We start from the raw sequence: 15,464 nt of genomic DNA, 5'->3' as shown, positions 1-15,464 counted from the left end.
AAAAAACGCATCCTGCAAAGTTGTTTGCAGGATGCGTTTTTGCCCCATAGATTAACATTAGCGACGCATTGCGACACGTCGCAACCGTCGTGCGACGGTTGCGCCGAGTTGTGGCGGACTGCCGGGAGCAAAAAACGTTACATGTAATGTTTTTTGCTCCTGACGGACCGCTTTTTCCGACCGCGCATGCGCGGCCGGAACTCCGCCCGCACCTTCCCGCACCTCACAATGGGGCAGCGGATGCGCCGGAGAAATGCATCCGCTGCACCCATTGTGCAGTGCGTCAAACGCTAGCGTCGGAATCTCTGCCCGACGCATTGCGACGGGGAGATTCCGACGCTAGTGTGAAAGTAGCCTAATGTTCAATATTAAACTTCTAGTGAAGTATGAGATTTCCTAATAGTTTTCAGAGTGGGATAATTTTTGGACGGTGCGGTAAGAAGGCTTTAGGTTAAGTTCCTATAATACATTTTTGATGTAGTGTATTTTCGCTGCACAAAAAAATATACAATTCAATCAAACTAGATGGGATTTATAAGATACTCATTCCCATTGTGATTTTTTTTTACTCAAAGTAAACTGACTTGCAGTGCATTTTTTTAAATCCATACCTGGTAAGTCAAGCTGAGTTTTCTGTGCTAATTTTCCCACTGAATTGCATTAGATGTGGAAAATCTGCAGGTAAAAAACACAAATATGTTTTCAGTGTGTTTTGACTTCACACATCTGGATATTAACTGTTTAAACCTTTCATCTCGCTGCCCCCACCTATTTTATGCATTTTCTGCAGTATCTGGGCACCATCTTTTATTACTAACCGTCTAATGAGTTGGCCCCTTAAAAAGTACAAAACCACAGCAATGTCCATCATGTGTGTAGACAGTGTGATCGCAATACCGGAAATCATTAACATCTGCTGTAAAGAAGACAATTAAAACATGTGGACTTGGGTGGGTAGAATTCACAGTAGCATATTTCCAAGGCATTTTAGAGATGAGCTCAGTGTATTAATTTTGAGTGTGACTTGTTTCCCACTAAAGAGATATAGTTCAAGAAAAAAAAAAGTTTGGACTTTTTTTTTATTATTTTCATTATTTTTCTTTTACTTTACAAGGGTTAAAGTCAGTGACCCCATGTAGTCAAACAAAACCACAATACAGGGCCTAAACAATACATCTAAAAATTGCTCACACAACACTACTTTATAGTGCATAAAGAATATCTCCATACAAAGTCCAAATCATACCGTCATATGGTACCCATGTGGCACCCAAACTACTGTATTGTTGAAAAAATGCGTCTGGACAGTGCACTAATACAGTTGGGCTCAAACATGTACTGTACATACCCCGTCAGAATTTTTGCTTTCTTGGCCTTTTTTCAGAGAATATGAATGATAACACTAAAACTTTTTCTACACTCATGGTTAGTGGGTGGGTGAAGCCATTTATTGTCAAACTACTGTGTTTTCTCTTTTTTAAATCATAATGAGAATCCAAAACATCCAAATGACTGTGATGAAAAGTTCACATACCCCATTTCTTAATACCGTGTATTGACCCCTCTAACATCAATGACAGCTTGAAGTCTTTTGTGGTAGTTGTGAATGAGGTTCTTTATTTTCTCTGATGGTAAAGCTGCCCACTCTTCGTTGTTGTTATTTCATGGGGGCATACAGGCTGATTGAGATAGGGTTGTTTGAGTAGCGGACAAACTCTTTAATTTGCTCTTTCTTACACATACTAGTTCACAGCTGGCACATTTTAGATACTACTCTTTCCTGAAATCAATTTTCACCCCCATTTCTTCCTCCTGGTCTGTGCTCCTCCAATGGGGTAGTAAGGAAAGAAATTTTCAAGCTCAAAAAGTAGAAGTCAACTCTTTGCTGGTGACAGATTCTTTAGAAACTCCAGTAAATGCCTGCAAAGAAGACTATTGAAATGTAGAACACTTAGATCCGGTTCATCAAGACTGGCATTTCGCACGTGAGAGGCGTGCAGGAATAACATGCGCCAAATTCACTAAGAGGCTTAATCACTTATCAGTGGCGTGTGCCTCCGTGCAACTTGCCAGATATTTGTGACGTAATGTACATGTAAGAGGATGAACCGGACCAGGAGTATCTATTTGGCGCCGTACCGGAGCTGTTGGGACTGTCACCATTGTTGTATGGGGAGAGCTTCCTAGACCGTACCGACGTTTGCATTTATCAGTAGGCGGTGTGTCAGGTATAAAAAGGGTGGTGCGCACGAAAGAGGAAGCAGTTTCGGCAGGAAGACCGAACTTGCAGTGGGGTGAGGTGCAGGCCTGGAGAGCGCAGCATCTCGTGAGTAAAGGCCCACCTCTAGACATCCCCATAGTCACGTCCCCTGTCCCCGGATGACAGACTTTGACTTGCCCGATGTGCCAAATGCCGGGAGGTGAATCATATGTGGTCACCGTTACTGCTATGTCTTAGTTCAGCACCAGAGACTGAGTCAGATCCTACCAACTCTTTAACCGCTGACACCATGGAGCAAGTCCACGCTCCAGCGAAACCGCATAGAGAACTGACATCAGGACTGAGCCCAGTATCCAGGAATTGCTGGTGGGAGTACCCAACTGGTGCGACATAGACGCTTTGCTCTCATCGAGGAACCGGACCTCTGTCTACACAGGACCATTCCGGGACATCACATTCCGCTGTTGTCGGGGCCAATGTTGGAAACCGAGGAACTACAATCAAGAAGCCTACAGACTGATAAGTTTATTCTTCCATTCTTTTTGCGAACATACTCCCTATACCTGTTTTCCCTGTTGCCCCTTTCCAGTGCCCTATCCTCTCATATCCATTCCCTTCCTGTGTGGAGTTATATTTCTTAACAAATTTTGTTCCCCTTGATCTGCCTCTGGTCCGTGATGACACCTTGACTACTGCATTATTTCATACACCATCACTTTTGATGAATTTATAGGGTGAGCATGGCCCTGCCTCATTTCTGATTCTTCCCAGCTCAGCCAACCTTGCCAGAACCAGCAGAAAATTGCATAAAAATGCCAAAAGTTGCAAATGTATGTGCACCTTTGCGTTCTGACAAAAATTTACAACTTTTCAAAGTGTGTTGCCTCAGAATCCTGATGTAAATACTTTGTTGAGTCAAGACCTTAGTTCCGAATTTATCAAGTCTGGCATTTTGCACTCCAGTTTTGATGAAGAGAGCGCAAGACTATGATGCTCCAAAATCAATAAAGAGGCGTGCGCATGTTTCAGCTGTTGCGCACCACTTCGAGTAATGTACTCCAGTCTTTGACTCAAGTACAATTCTGTTGTTATGTATGCCACTTTTATAGTGTAAATTTTGATGAATTTCTCTGGTACGCTTGACCACAGCCTCTCCTGGGCAAAGTTGGCTTTAACTGGCATAAAAGCACTTAAACCAAAACCTACACTAATTAACGACTTTTTTCTACCAGCTAAAAAAGCATCTGTTCCTGATATTGTAGGCAAAATAACTCTTCATAATTCTTATGAGAGGAGCCATGCCATATCAAATAATTATTAGCCAAAATACTATAAGAGATGGGTACCCTGGATTAACTTTTCCTCTAATTAGCTAAGTTTTGCTTAAGACCTTGACAACTTTATGAAATTGTTACTGACTAATATTATGTTTGATTCTTAATACTTTGTCTAATGTTACAGTATACTTGTTTCGGAATGCTTTCTTATTTTCCTCTTTACTTTCCTTATTTTCCTCTGTAAAGTTTTGTGATTTCATTTAAAAGCTATGTTCACACAAATGTTAAACTCTCTAAGTATGTTTCTAATTTAGTGTTATAACCGCTGTTAATAATATTATTACAATATTCTTATTAATCTCCTATCCCTCTCTCTTCCATTCTTTCATCTTCCCTAGGTTTAACCAATAAAGATCAACTTTCTTTCCTTCTCATTCCCCTACATTTTCCCCTTCCAACCATTTATAAAATTTAGATAAAAAGTTTTGAATATAAAAACATTACAAAATTTGAGTAGAAATTTTGCAACATTTCAAACAATTGTACACCAGAATTTTAGCAACTTTCTTTGGTGAATTGGCCCCTTAGTACAGTAGATCTCCATGAATGTACTATAGTACATTATTAAAATTAACTATTTTGCAACAACAGTTCATTTTGATATGATGATTAATATTTTTTTACTTTATTTATGTGAACTTTCCATTTAAAGGTCAAAGTATTATTATTACTAGTATTTTAGATCAAAGCCAACTACCCTTTTCATGTCCTTATGTAGAATTTCTGCTGCTTAATCCGGTAATGTTTAGGCAGGCTAATTGCACTGTGAATTGATCTCAGCCGTGGCATCTTGCCTGGTGGTAATTTTCTGTGCCTCGGTTCTCCTTTGGGTATATTCTATTCCCCAGCTTTACCATTTGATGTAAATCATTTATTACCCTCAGAACACTTTCCCTCTGCTAGTCCTCGGTGGTTTACTTTCCCATTTAATTATCTTGTCCTGAAGAATTAACGTTAAACCATTGCGTTTAGCTCTTGCCATGGATCATAAACACTTTATATCATTTTTGGTTATGGACTCTCCCATATGCCTACTTATATCTAATGAGAATGGCTGAATTAGCTTTTTTTTATGCTAAACAAAACCAAGTTATGACATACAGATGTGTCCTTTCTTTTCCTCGTGACTTGTCATATTCCAAGATGAATTGCAGAAGATGACCGTCCGGCTTTGAAAAGAAAACAAAAAGTGAATTTGTGATACTCTATTGGGAAATATTTATCTTATGTCCCCAATTAATCATTTGTGGTTATTTCTAAGTCCGTTTTATTTTATTTTTTTCTTGTATTCAATTTCTTTAATTGCACCAAATTAATTTTATCAAAGTTAAAAAAGGGCTTTTTTTTTTTCGTGTCGTTAACCAATTTTCCAGCTTATTGAGCAAAATGCCCCAAAATTGGGACTTTTGCTTTGTGTGCATAAAATCACTCCATGGGGTTACTGGAGTGCAGCTGCGCCCAGTTTAGTGACTTTAAAAAAAAAAAATTGCACATAAAGTATCAGCAGAAAACATCTGATATCCCTAACCTCTGTCCAGTCAACAAAGCTGAAAAAGCAAACAGATGTGAGAACATATAAAATTGAATTTTTTTAACCTTCATCAAGAAATTTTAATGATACATTTAACACAAAAACCCGATTTTAAACAATAGCTCATGTTCTGATGGTATCTTTCATTTAAATTTGTACCTCTATAAAGGGAGTCCCGAGGTTGTCTCCATACCCAACACTCTTTAGCTTGATTGATGGTTTCCCTTAGAATTGTCGGAAAAAAAAACATCAGCACTGTTAAATTCATAATGTTGGCAATACTTATTTCAGAATGGCTCCATGCACCCACACTTGCTTTCACCACAAACATCATTAATTTGCAGGCAATTTACTGCCATTATCAGGGCTGTGCTTAGAAATCCACTATATGTTCCACAAGTAAAATGGAGAGACAGTAGCCACAGCCTCCAAAATCTTGTACCCTTAAGGTACCGTCACACTAGACGATATCGCTAGCGATCCGTGACGTTGCAGCGTCCTCGCTAGCGATATCGTCCAGTGTGACAGGCAGCAGCGATCAGGCCCCTGCTGTGCTGTCGCTGGTCGGGGAAGAAAGTCCAGAACTTTATTTGGTCGCTGGACTCCCCGCAGACATCGCTGAATCGGCGTGTGTGACACCGATTCAGCGATGTCTTCACTGGTAACCAGGGTAAACATCGGGTAACTAAGCGCAGGGCCGCGCTTAGTAACCCGATGTTTACCCTGGTTACCATCCTAAAAGTAAAAAAAAAAAAAACACTACATACTTACCTACCGCTGTCTGTCCTCCAGCGCTGTGCTCTGCACTCCTCCTGTACTGGCTGTGAGCGTCGGTCAGCCGGAAAGCAGAGCGGTGACGTCACCGCTCTGCTTTCCGGCCGCTGTGCTCACAGCCAGTACAGGAGGAGTGCAGAGCACAGCGCTGGAGGACAGACGGCTGTAGGTAAGTATGTAGTGTTTGTTTTTTTCTACTTTTAGGATGGTAACCAGGGTAAACATTGGGTTACTAAGCGCGGCCCTGCGCTTAGTTACCCGATGTTTACCCTGGTTACCGGCATCGTTGGTCGCTGGAGAGCTGTCTGTGTGACAGCTCTCCAGCGACCAAACAGCGACGCTGCAGCGATCCGGATCGTTGTCGGTATCGCTGCAGCGTCGCTAAGTGTGACGGTACCTTTACAAAGGGAGCTGCTTACTATTGGACAACTCTTTCTTATGCTAAAGTGCTCAAGGTAAAATATAAATCACATCCCTCCAGGTTCCTTGAGTGCTGCAGCCAGTCAGTGGTCACCGATTGGTTCCAGCCTTTACACTTCCGTCAAACACAACTGTGGAGGCTGTTGACCAATTTCAGGTAACCACTGGGAGACACAATGCCAACATCGCTGGAAGAGCACCGGTCCTAGATGCAAGTATGTTGTTTTAATTTATTTGGGGTATTGTCATGACTCAGCTGTCAAGTGACCCGGGACCTGGGGCTCCTTCCCTATCCTTACCAATAGGGGGCGCCATAGCTTGCCCTATTCCCCGGGATACTTCTTAACGTGAAGATGCCGTGGCTGCCATCCTTGCCTTAACTCCTGAATCAGCCCTCCGTCTGTTCTCTTCTCCCACCCAGGGAAGAGGGGTGCACCGCAGTGCACCAATCCGATGAACCAGGCAGCACAAACAAGGGTAAACTGAAAACACCAATCAGGCAAATATTCACTCACATATAACAGAGGAATGCACTAGGGAGTGGGGGATGGGGGAATAAGCAAAGTAACAGTAGGGAAGGGAATTATCACACTTACAAACCATGCAACAGTCACAGATAACTCGTCCAAAATGCCTCATATAAAGACCTCCTTCAAGCAAAGCAGCATAAGCTAGCTCTGACATGGGTTTGGATCAGGACCCAGACTATGACAGGGATGGGAGTGGCTAACCAAGCTTAGCTGTTAGCTCAGACTCCCAGAGTTTTTCCAACATGGCCTCTTAACCCCTGTTCTGCCAAAATAAATAAACACCATTTAAAAAGAAGGAGAAGTGCTTCTTTTCAGCGCAGGAGTATGAGCAATCAGAGCCTACAGTCTTCTGGCTCCTCTCTGTTATGGTAAGCCCGTGACAGGTATATAAGAAGGGTGTCATGATTCATCCTCTTAGTATGGTGAGAGGCAGGTAAGCTATCCAGTCTGAGGCACATGCGTATTTTAATAGACAGCCCAGCCGTCCAAACGGAGGCTTGGGCATCAATACAGTCACCCGATCAAGGCCTGGGCATGCTGGGTTTCCTACAGGTGTCTCCTGCTAGGAATGATTCCCAGAATATTTAGCTGGCTGTCTGCTTCTTATCTCAGCCAGTTGTAGCTCTGCTCCGTTTGGTATGTGTTTGCTCTGAGCTTTGAGTTCAAGTATTTTGATCTTTGTTGACTGACCTTGGATTTGCCTTTGACCATCCATTTGCCTATACTTTTGTCTTGATCCTCTACTTTCTTGGATTTCTGACCACAGACTGTGATCTGCCTTTGTCTCACCCCTTTGTTAATGACCTATCCTCCTTGCTTTTGACCTTGTACACCCTCTGACTTCCCCTTCTCCTCACAGCATGTCTGTAAGGAGTGACAAGCATCACAAACCCCCTTTAACACAAAGCAGCAAAAGGTGTTTGCATCACACAACCTTTATTGAGCTCTCCATGAGCTCCATGAGCCCTTGATGAAGCATATGGAAGCACTTCCAATGTTTCTGTTATTGTTTTGGATGTTTATGGTTTTATTTTTTGGGATTCGGAAGAGATTATGTATTCACTTCATTGTATCTTTGGAACATGTAGTTTTAAGTCAGCCCTAAATGGTTTGATAATTTTTTAGTTTTTAAGTAAAGCCTCTTTTTTTGTCGAGTTTTTCACTTGAATAGTAAGAACTTCCATTAGAGCATACGCTGAATCTAAAAAATGTGCCAGACGTGTAAACCACGGAAACTGACATATTGTAACAACCTGTTTCTAGTAAAGCAAGGCACAAATTAATTTCACATTTTGGCCAGCTTGAGTTAAAATTATGCTTAGCGCTTCTATTATCCTGCTATTAGCAGCAATACACGTTTTATGCAAGCATTTCCCATGAAAACATAGCTGTGGAAGCCTCAGCTGATTGGGAGCATATTCTGCTTATTGCAGTGAAATCGTTGGTGTAATTAGAAGTTGATGTGCGTTTCTATTTTATCACCGAAGTAATAACATTGCGCAAGAGAAATCATTGGCGGCAGATTATGCAGCAGTTACAGGTCTGCACCATTTCACTTGTAATTTACTAACTTGTACTGTAAATAAAACTGGCAGAGACTAAAGCCAAAAAATAGCTACAAAACTCAGCTGTACTGAAGCGTGGAAGTTCTTCAGTGAACGTCTGCCGATTTGGGTATGTGCACATGACGTCTTTAAGACGCCAGCAAATCCGGATAGTTTTTTCCAGGAAGAGAAGTTTCAAGAAAATCCCAGTAGGTTTTTTTGCTTTGGAATCTGACAGTGGCCAGTGGCATGATGTAGGTGCAGAGATCCACATTCCAACGATATATCACTTAGTTTACAGGGTGCAGCAGTTGTGATACAAGCACAGTTTTCTCTGCTGCAGATCTAGCAGAGCTCTGAATGCTGAACCCTGTATAACCCTGCCCACACCACTGATTGGCAGCTTTCTGTTTAATTTGTATTGACTAAAAGCTGCTAATCAGTGGTGGGAGTGGGGTTACACAGAGCAGGAGAACAAGAAGGCTGGAGACACCTAGTCCTCAATGATCATCTCCTCCTGATAAATTACTGATTTTATTAAAACAGTAAACACAGGCTAGTAAGAAGGGCTGTGGAATCAGTGAGCCAAAGCTTCATCTCCAACTCCTCAATTTCCCTGACTCTGGACTCCAATTCCACAGCACTGGTCACTACTGAGCATGTACATAAAGTGCAGCACTGGTCACTACTGAGCATGTACATAAAGCGCAGCACTGCCTCACTACTGAGCATGTACATAAAGCGCAGCACTAGCTCACTATTGAGCGTGTACATAAAAGTGCAGAACTGGTCACTACTGAGCATGTACATAAAGCGCAGCACTGCCTCACTACTGAGTATGTACATAAAGTGCAGCACTGCCTCACTACTGAGCATGTACATAAAGCTCAGCACTGCCTCACTACTGAGCATGTACATAAAGAGCGGCACTGCCTAACTACTGAGCATGTACATAAAGCTCAGCACTGCCTCACTACTGAGCATGTACATAAAGAGCAGCACTGGTCACTACTGAGCATGTACATAAAGAGCAGCACTGCCTCACTGCTGAGCATGTACATAAAGTGCAGCACTGCCTCACTACTGAGCATGTACATAAAGCTCAGCACTGCCTCACTACTGAGCATGTACATAAAGAGCAGCACTGCCTCACTACTGAGCATGTACATAAAGTACAGCACTGCCTCACTACTGAGCATGTACATAAAGTGCAGTACTGCCTCACTACTGAGCATGTGCATAAAGTGCAGCACTGCCTCACTACTGAGCATGTACATAAAGCGCAGCACTGCCTCACTTCTGAGCATGTACATAAAGCACAGCACTGCCTCACTACTGAGTATGTACATAAAGCTCAGCACTGCCTCACTACTGAGCATGTACATAAAGAGCAGCACTGCCTCACTACTGAGCATGTACATAAAGTGCAGTACTGCCTCACTACTGAGCATGTGCTTAAAGTGCAGCACTGCCTCACTACTGAGCATGTACATAAAGTGCAGCACTGCCTCACTACTGAGCATGTACATAAAGTGCAGCCCTGCCTCACTACTGAGCATGTACATAAAGTGCTGCACTGCCTAACTACTGAGCATGTACATAAAGTGCAGCCCTGCCTCACTATTGAGCATGTACATAAAGCGCAGCACTGCCTCACTACTGAGCATGTACATAAAGCGCAACACTGCCTCACTACTGAGCATGTACATAAAGCGCAGCACTGCCTCACTACTGAGCATGTACATAAAGCGCAACACTGCCTCACTATTGAGCATGTACATAAAGTGCGGCACTGCCTCACTACTGAGCATGTACATAAAGTGCAGCACTGCCTCACTACTGAGCATGTACATAAAGTGCAGCACTGGCTAAGTACTGAGCATGTACATAAAGCGCAGCACTGGCTCACTACTGAGCATGTACATAAAGTGCAGCACTGCCTCACTACTGAGCATGTACATAAAGTGCAGCACTGGCTAAGTACTGAGCATGTACATAAAGTGCAGCACTGCCTCACTACTAAGTATGTACATAAAGTGCAGCACTGGCTAAGTACTGAGCATGTACATAAAGTGTAGCACTGCCTCACTGCTGAGCGTGCACATAAAGCGCAGCACTGCCTCACTACTGAGCATGTATATAAAGTGCAGCACAGATTCAGCTCAACTAAAAGCCAAGATCCTTAGATCAGGAACAGAACAGACATTTATAGGACATTTCATAACTTTCCTAAATTATTATGAAAACATTCACAGCACATTCTGCATTGTACTACCCACATGTATGTAGGAGTCCAATCATGTATCACATTGTTTGGCACGATTTTAAGAAAAAAACAATCTTGGCTAAAAAGTCATATAGGCATAGCAGCCATGAATGATATCAAGAACAGTAGGAGGAACAATATTGAGGGAAGCGGCAGGTAAATAATTACTCTTGAAGTTCTGGGTAAGATATTCGTAGAGGAAGGACGCAATGCAAATGTTGAAAGCTTTCACCAAAAATGTTTTGCTAGATTCTGAATATTGTATCTGTAAATCTGCCGTGCGCTGTGCCCTCCGGGAAGATAATTATGCACAGCAATGATCCGCCGAGTGCAGGTGCCACCAGAGGACAGGTGGTAAAGGTGTGTGAGGACAAAGTCTTCTGAGGTCAACGTAGGATGCTCCGTTATTATGTAGAAACTCAGGATAGGAACTAAGGGCAAAGTCTTGTCAGGTGAAGACCTGAGAAAGGAGGTGCTGTGAGATATAGACTCAGAATTGATATCACGGTGCATGAAAGGAGGGCAAAGTGTCATCTGAGGATATAATGTGTGCCGTATTCCAGAGCGTGAGGAGCATGGATGAAAGTGAGTTGCATAGTATAGCGAGTATTGATGGGTGTAGCGAATGGCTGCAAATAGATTTAATAAACTAAAAAGTAAATTAAAAAATAAACATTGAACAAAAAAATGACATTTACTGTAGGATTATTTGGGTCACAGACTTTGACATTTACTGACTCAAAGTCAGGACCACATTCGTGGATCTCTTGGGCAGATCTTGGTGTCCTAAATCATCCTCATGTTCTACACAATCTCCTGCCACTACTATATACCGTGCACCCTGCAGTAGGTGATGAATTTAGTAATACACTTTATTGGCAAAAGTATTGGAATCAGGTTTTTGATCCAATCTCATTACCTGAGGTGTATAAAATCCAGCCCCTCGCCGTGCATTCTGCCATTACAGATATTAGTTAGAATATGGCTCTTTCTGAAGAGCTCACTATTGTGAGAATGGTTCTGTCATAAAACGCCATTGTTGTAATTAATCACTTAATGAAAACTCTTTCCTCCTAAGTGGGAAGTGGAGACCATATAAAATTACAGTGAGGGGGGTCACTGAGAGCTGTGGAGGAGAGAGCATACTGTAAAAGTCACCAATGATCAGCTGGTTCCATAACTGGAAAGTCCAAACCTTCTCTGATATTAACAGCAACACAAAAAACTGTATCCCCGCCAGGAGCTTCATGGCTGAACAGCTGCCTTACATCACCAAGCACAATGCCAAGAGTAGGATGGAGTGGTGTAAAGCTGCCACCACTGGAATCTGAAGCAGTAGACACATGTTCTATGTAGTGATGGATCACACTTCTCTATCTGGCAACTAATCGATGAGTCTGTGCCAAATGCTTTGAGAACATTACCCGCCTGACTGCATTGTGCTCATTGCAGGGTTTTGTGGAGGAGGGATTATGCTGTGGGCTTGTTTTTTTAAAGGTCGACCGAGACTCCTTAGTTCCACTGAAGGGAAATCTTAATATTTCAGTACACCTAAACATTTTGGACAATTTTAGCTTTTGACTTTGTGGGAACAGTTTGTAGAAGGCCCTTTTCTGTTCCAGCATGACTGTGTCCGAACAAAAAGCAAGGTCCATAAAGATATAGTTAGGCGAGTTTGGCAAAAAAGAACTTATCTGGCTTCCCTGACCTCAGCCTCGTCGAACACATATGGGTTGAACTTGACCATAGATTGTGGTGAGCCCTACCCTTTCCGCCAACATCAGTGTCAGACCACAAAATGTCCTTCTAGATCAGTGTTTTCCAAACTCCAGTCCTCCCGGACCCCAACAGGTCATGTTTTCAAGATTTCCATAGTGCTGCACAAGTGGGAGAACTCCTGATACTTCCATCACCTGTGCAATACTAAGGAAATCTTGAAAACATGACCTGTTGGGGTCCGGGAGGACTGGAGTTTGGGAAACACTGTTGGAGATGAATGAGCGAAAATTTCCACAGACACCCACCCAAGAGTGGAAGCTGTTTTAGACGAACTCTACAGCATTTTATCGTCCATAAATGTAGAATGGGATGCCGTAAAAGTCCATGTAGGTTTAATGTTCAAGTGTCCCAATAATTTTATCCATAAAGAATAATAAATAGTCTGGAAGCACATACCTCATTTAGAATCACAGGTGGACCTGTCTCAGTTGAGGGCTTTGCTATCAGCAGCTTGTCAGGTCAAGAAAAGCTTCCCACCATTGTTATCTCACTTCCTCTAATAGAAGGCATCAAGAGAAAGTTCTACATAAATCACTGATGAGATGACCTTATCCAAAATGAATACATACCTACATTTCTATGTTAGGAGAACGTGGGTTTTAAAACCGTCATCTTGAGGAACATCAGCAGAACCTTGCGTAATTGAAGGAACATATCATTATACCAAATGTGTGGTCATACATAATGTTAGTCCATATGAATAAGCAGTATGACAAGACCACGCTCTACTTGTAAGTAAATTTTCACTATGGTTGGTTTATGACTACGTGTATTGAGGGTGGAGGTATTTCAGTCTTTGCAGAAATTGCCCATATAGGAGGAAATATAGGATTTGTTAGTTAAAAGACATCATAAGCATCAACTTCTTAAAAAAACCCATCAGAGATGTCTAACTGCTTGGTTGCACACTAATTGGTTTTTTGAAAGGTTTCATTATTTGTGATTATTGACTTAGCAGCATGTGTGCAACGCTGGACAATCTCATGTGTCTGATTTTTCTTCTTATTTTCCTTTAAACAACGTGCGCTCAAGCTGCAGATCGAAAATAAATGAGTAGGTGTCAGGAAGACACATTTTTGATGTCTATAAGAAATAAGGCTCATGTTACAGGCTCTGTAAAATGACCAGAATAGATTACCCATGGGTGACAATCCCACCCATCCTAAACATGATCCTTTGATTTCAAACCTCGTTTTTGCATTGCATGTGGAGAAAGGAGCCCTGCACCTGGAGGGTGGGTGCCATGTGTCTCTAGAGCCCATAGCTTGTATGTACCTGGTCTGACATGTATCATGCCCTACACCCCTCAGGAGCGCAGTAACTTTTTTTTTAGTTGGTATGGAGGCAGTGACAGTTGTTATATGCGAGGGTCGCTATGTGTCCCATCGGATGCACATAGAAGCGTATTGAGGCCTCTGGAGTGCATTGCAGTCACAGGCATAGCTGTGATTGCAGTGCAAAATAAAAGTAAGTTTAGTCTTTGGAAAGCTATTTGCCCAAGGCGGATTTAAAAACAACCGGCATGGGCTTTTATTTTTGGAGCGAACTACAGGATGGTAGTGGGGCAGTTCGCTCCCTCCAGGCCGGGTCTTACAAGTGGCCCATGGCCACAGATTCCATTTAAAATACCCTGCAGCAAAAGGTTTGGGTGTGTCAGTCTTGGTTTGCAAAGGTGCAGAGCAGGTGGCTCTGCAAAGCTCAGCCAGTGTGAAGTAAAACAGAGCCAAGTGAAGCCAAAAGGCCTGGCACCCCTTTACTGGGGTAAAAAACTCACCAAATACTCAATGTGTGCACATGGCCTATCTGTTGTATTCAAAAGGAGCATGATGGGATTGAAACAATTTAAATATATTAATTTGCACCTCTACTCCTTCTTCTTGTTCATGCAGCTCCTCGCTTGGTCGTCCCGATCCAGGCTTCATGCTCACAGGCTGCCCGTCTTCTTCACAGCACGGGTACTATGTCTAGGGAGGAGCGGAGCCGTGGAAGTTTTGGGTTCTGGTACCAGAACTTTATTACAAAGTTCTTTTCAGGTACCAGAACTGCACCCAATCTTGAATTTAAACCCCATTGAAAACAATGGAGACCCAAACTTTTTAGCTGGAAAATGTCTCTCTCATCTGTACCAGTGTTCTGTGGAGGAATACTGGAGTAAAAACGACCAAGCAGGGAGTTGCATGGACAAGGTAAAGGTTGGAACGATGAGTGTATTAGAGTATTAATATTTTTTTTCACCCTTCGTTTATTATGCTCTGGCGTTTTAATAGTGTTCACAGCACATAATAAGATATTAGTTTCAAATCAAATAAATTTGGTGTGAATCCACTTTCCTTGCCAAATTTTTTAAAAATTGTATTAAAATAATTTTTTCACAAATTCCAATTTTGACTGATTTGCTCATCACTAGGACACAGAGCTCTGCGTAAAAGGAATCTGTTAGCAGGTTTTTACTATGCGTTCTGAGAGCAGCATGAGAAAGGAGCTGAGACCCTGATTCCAGAGATAAATCACTTAATAGGCTGTGTGTTCCGGTTTCAACAGATTCAGTGTTTAATCAGCAGGAGATTATCACAATCTGACTAGCTGCCTTGTGCCTGCTGGTCCATCACTGTTTAGCATCTCTCTATCAATATACAGTGTACACACAAAGCTGCCAAATCACTGGTGGGGGAGGGGTTATACAGGGCTCAGCATTCTGAGCACTGCTACATCTACAGCAGAGAAAACTGTGATTCTGTCACAACTGCTGCACTCAATAAACTAAGTGACACATCGCTGGAATCAGGGGCTCAGCCCCTATATCATGCTGCTGTCACATTACCTAAAAAAAAAAAAGTATAAATTTAAGGATACGTTCACATGTTCAGTATTTGGTCAGTATTTTACATCAGTAGTTGGAAGCCTAAACCAGGAGTGGGTGATAAATGCAGAAGTGGTGCATATGTTTCTATTATACTTTTCCTCTAAGTGTTCCACTCCTGTTTTTGGCTTACAAATACTGATATAAAATACGGAACGTGTGAACGTGGCCTAATAAAAGCTATTTCCATTCTCTTTCCTAT

General features: G+C 42.2%; 1 protein-coding gene across 3 annotated transcripts in view; it reads left to right on the top strand.

Moving 5' to 3' along the window:
* Window positions 1-15,464, top strand: part of PDE4D (phosphodiesterase 4D) — a 1,251,030-nt gene that overhangs the window by 626,203 nt on the left and 609,363 nt on the right. The window lies entirely within an intron of this gene.

This window comes from Ranitomeya imitator, chromosome 1, assembly GCF_032444005.1.
Source record: "Ranitomeya imitator isolate aRanImi1 chromosome 1, aRanImi1.pri, whole genome shotgun sequence".
Lineage (NCBI taxonomy): Eukaryota > Metazoa > Chordata > Amphibia > Anura > Dendrobatidae > Ranitomeya > Ranitomeya imitator.
This window is presented reverse-complemented; position numbering and strand designations above follow the sequence as displayed.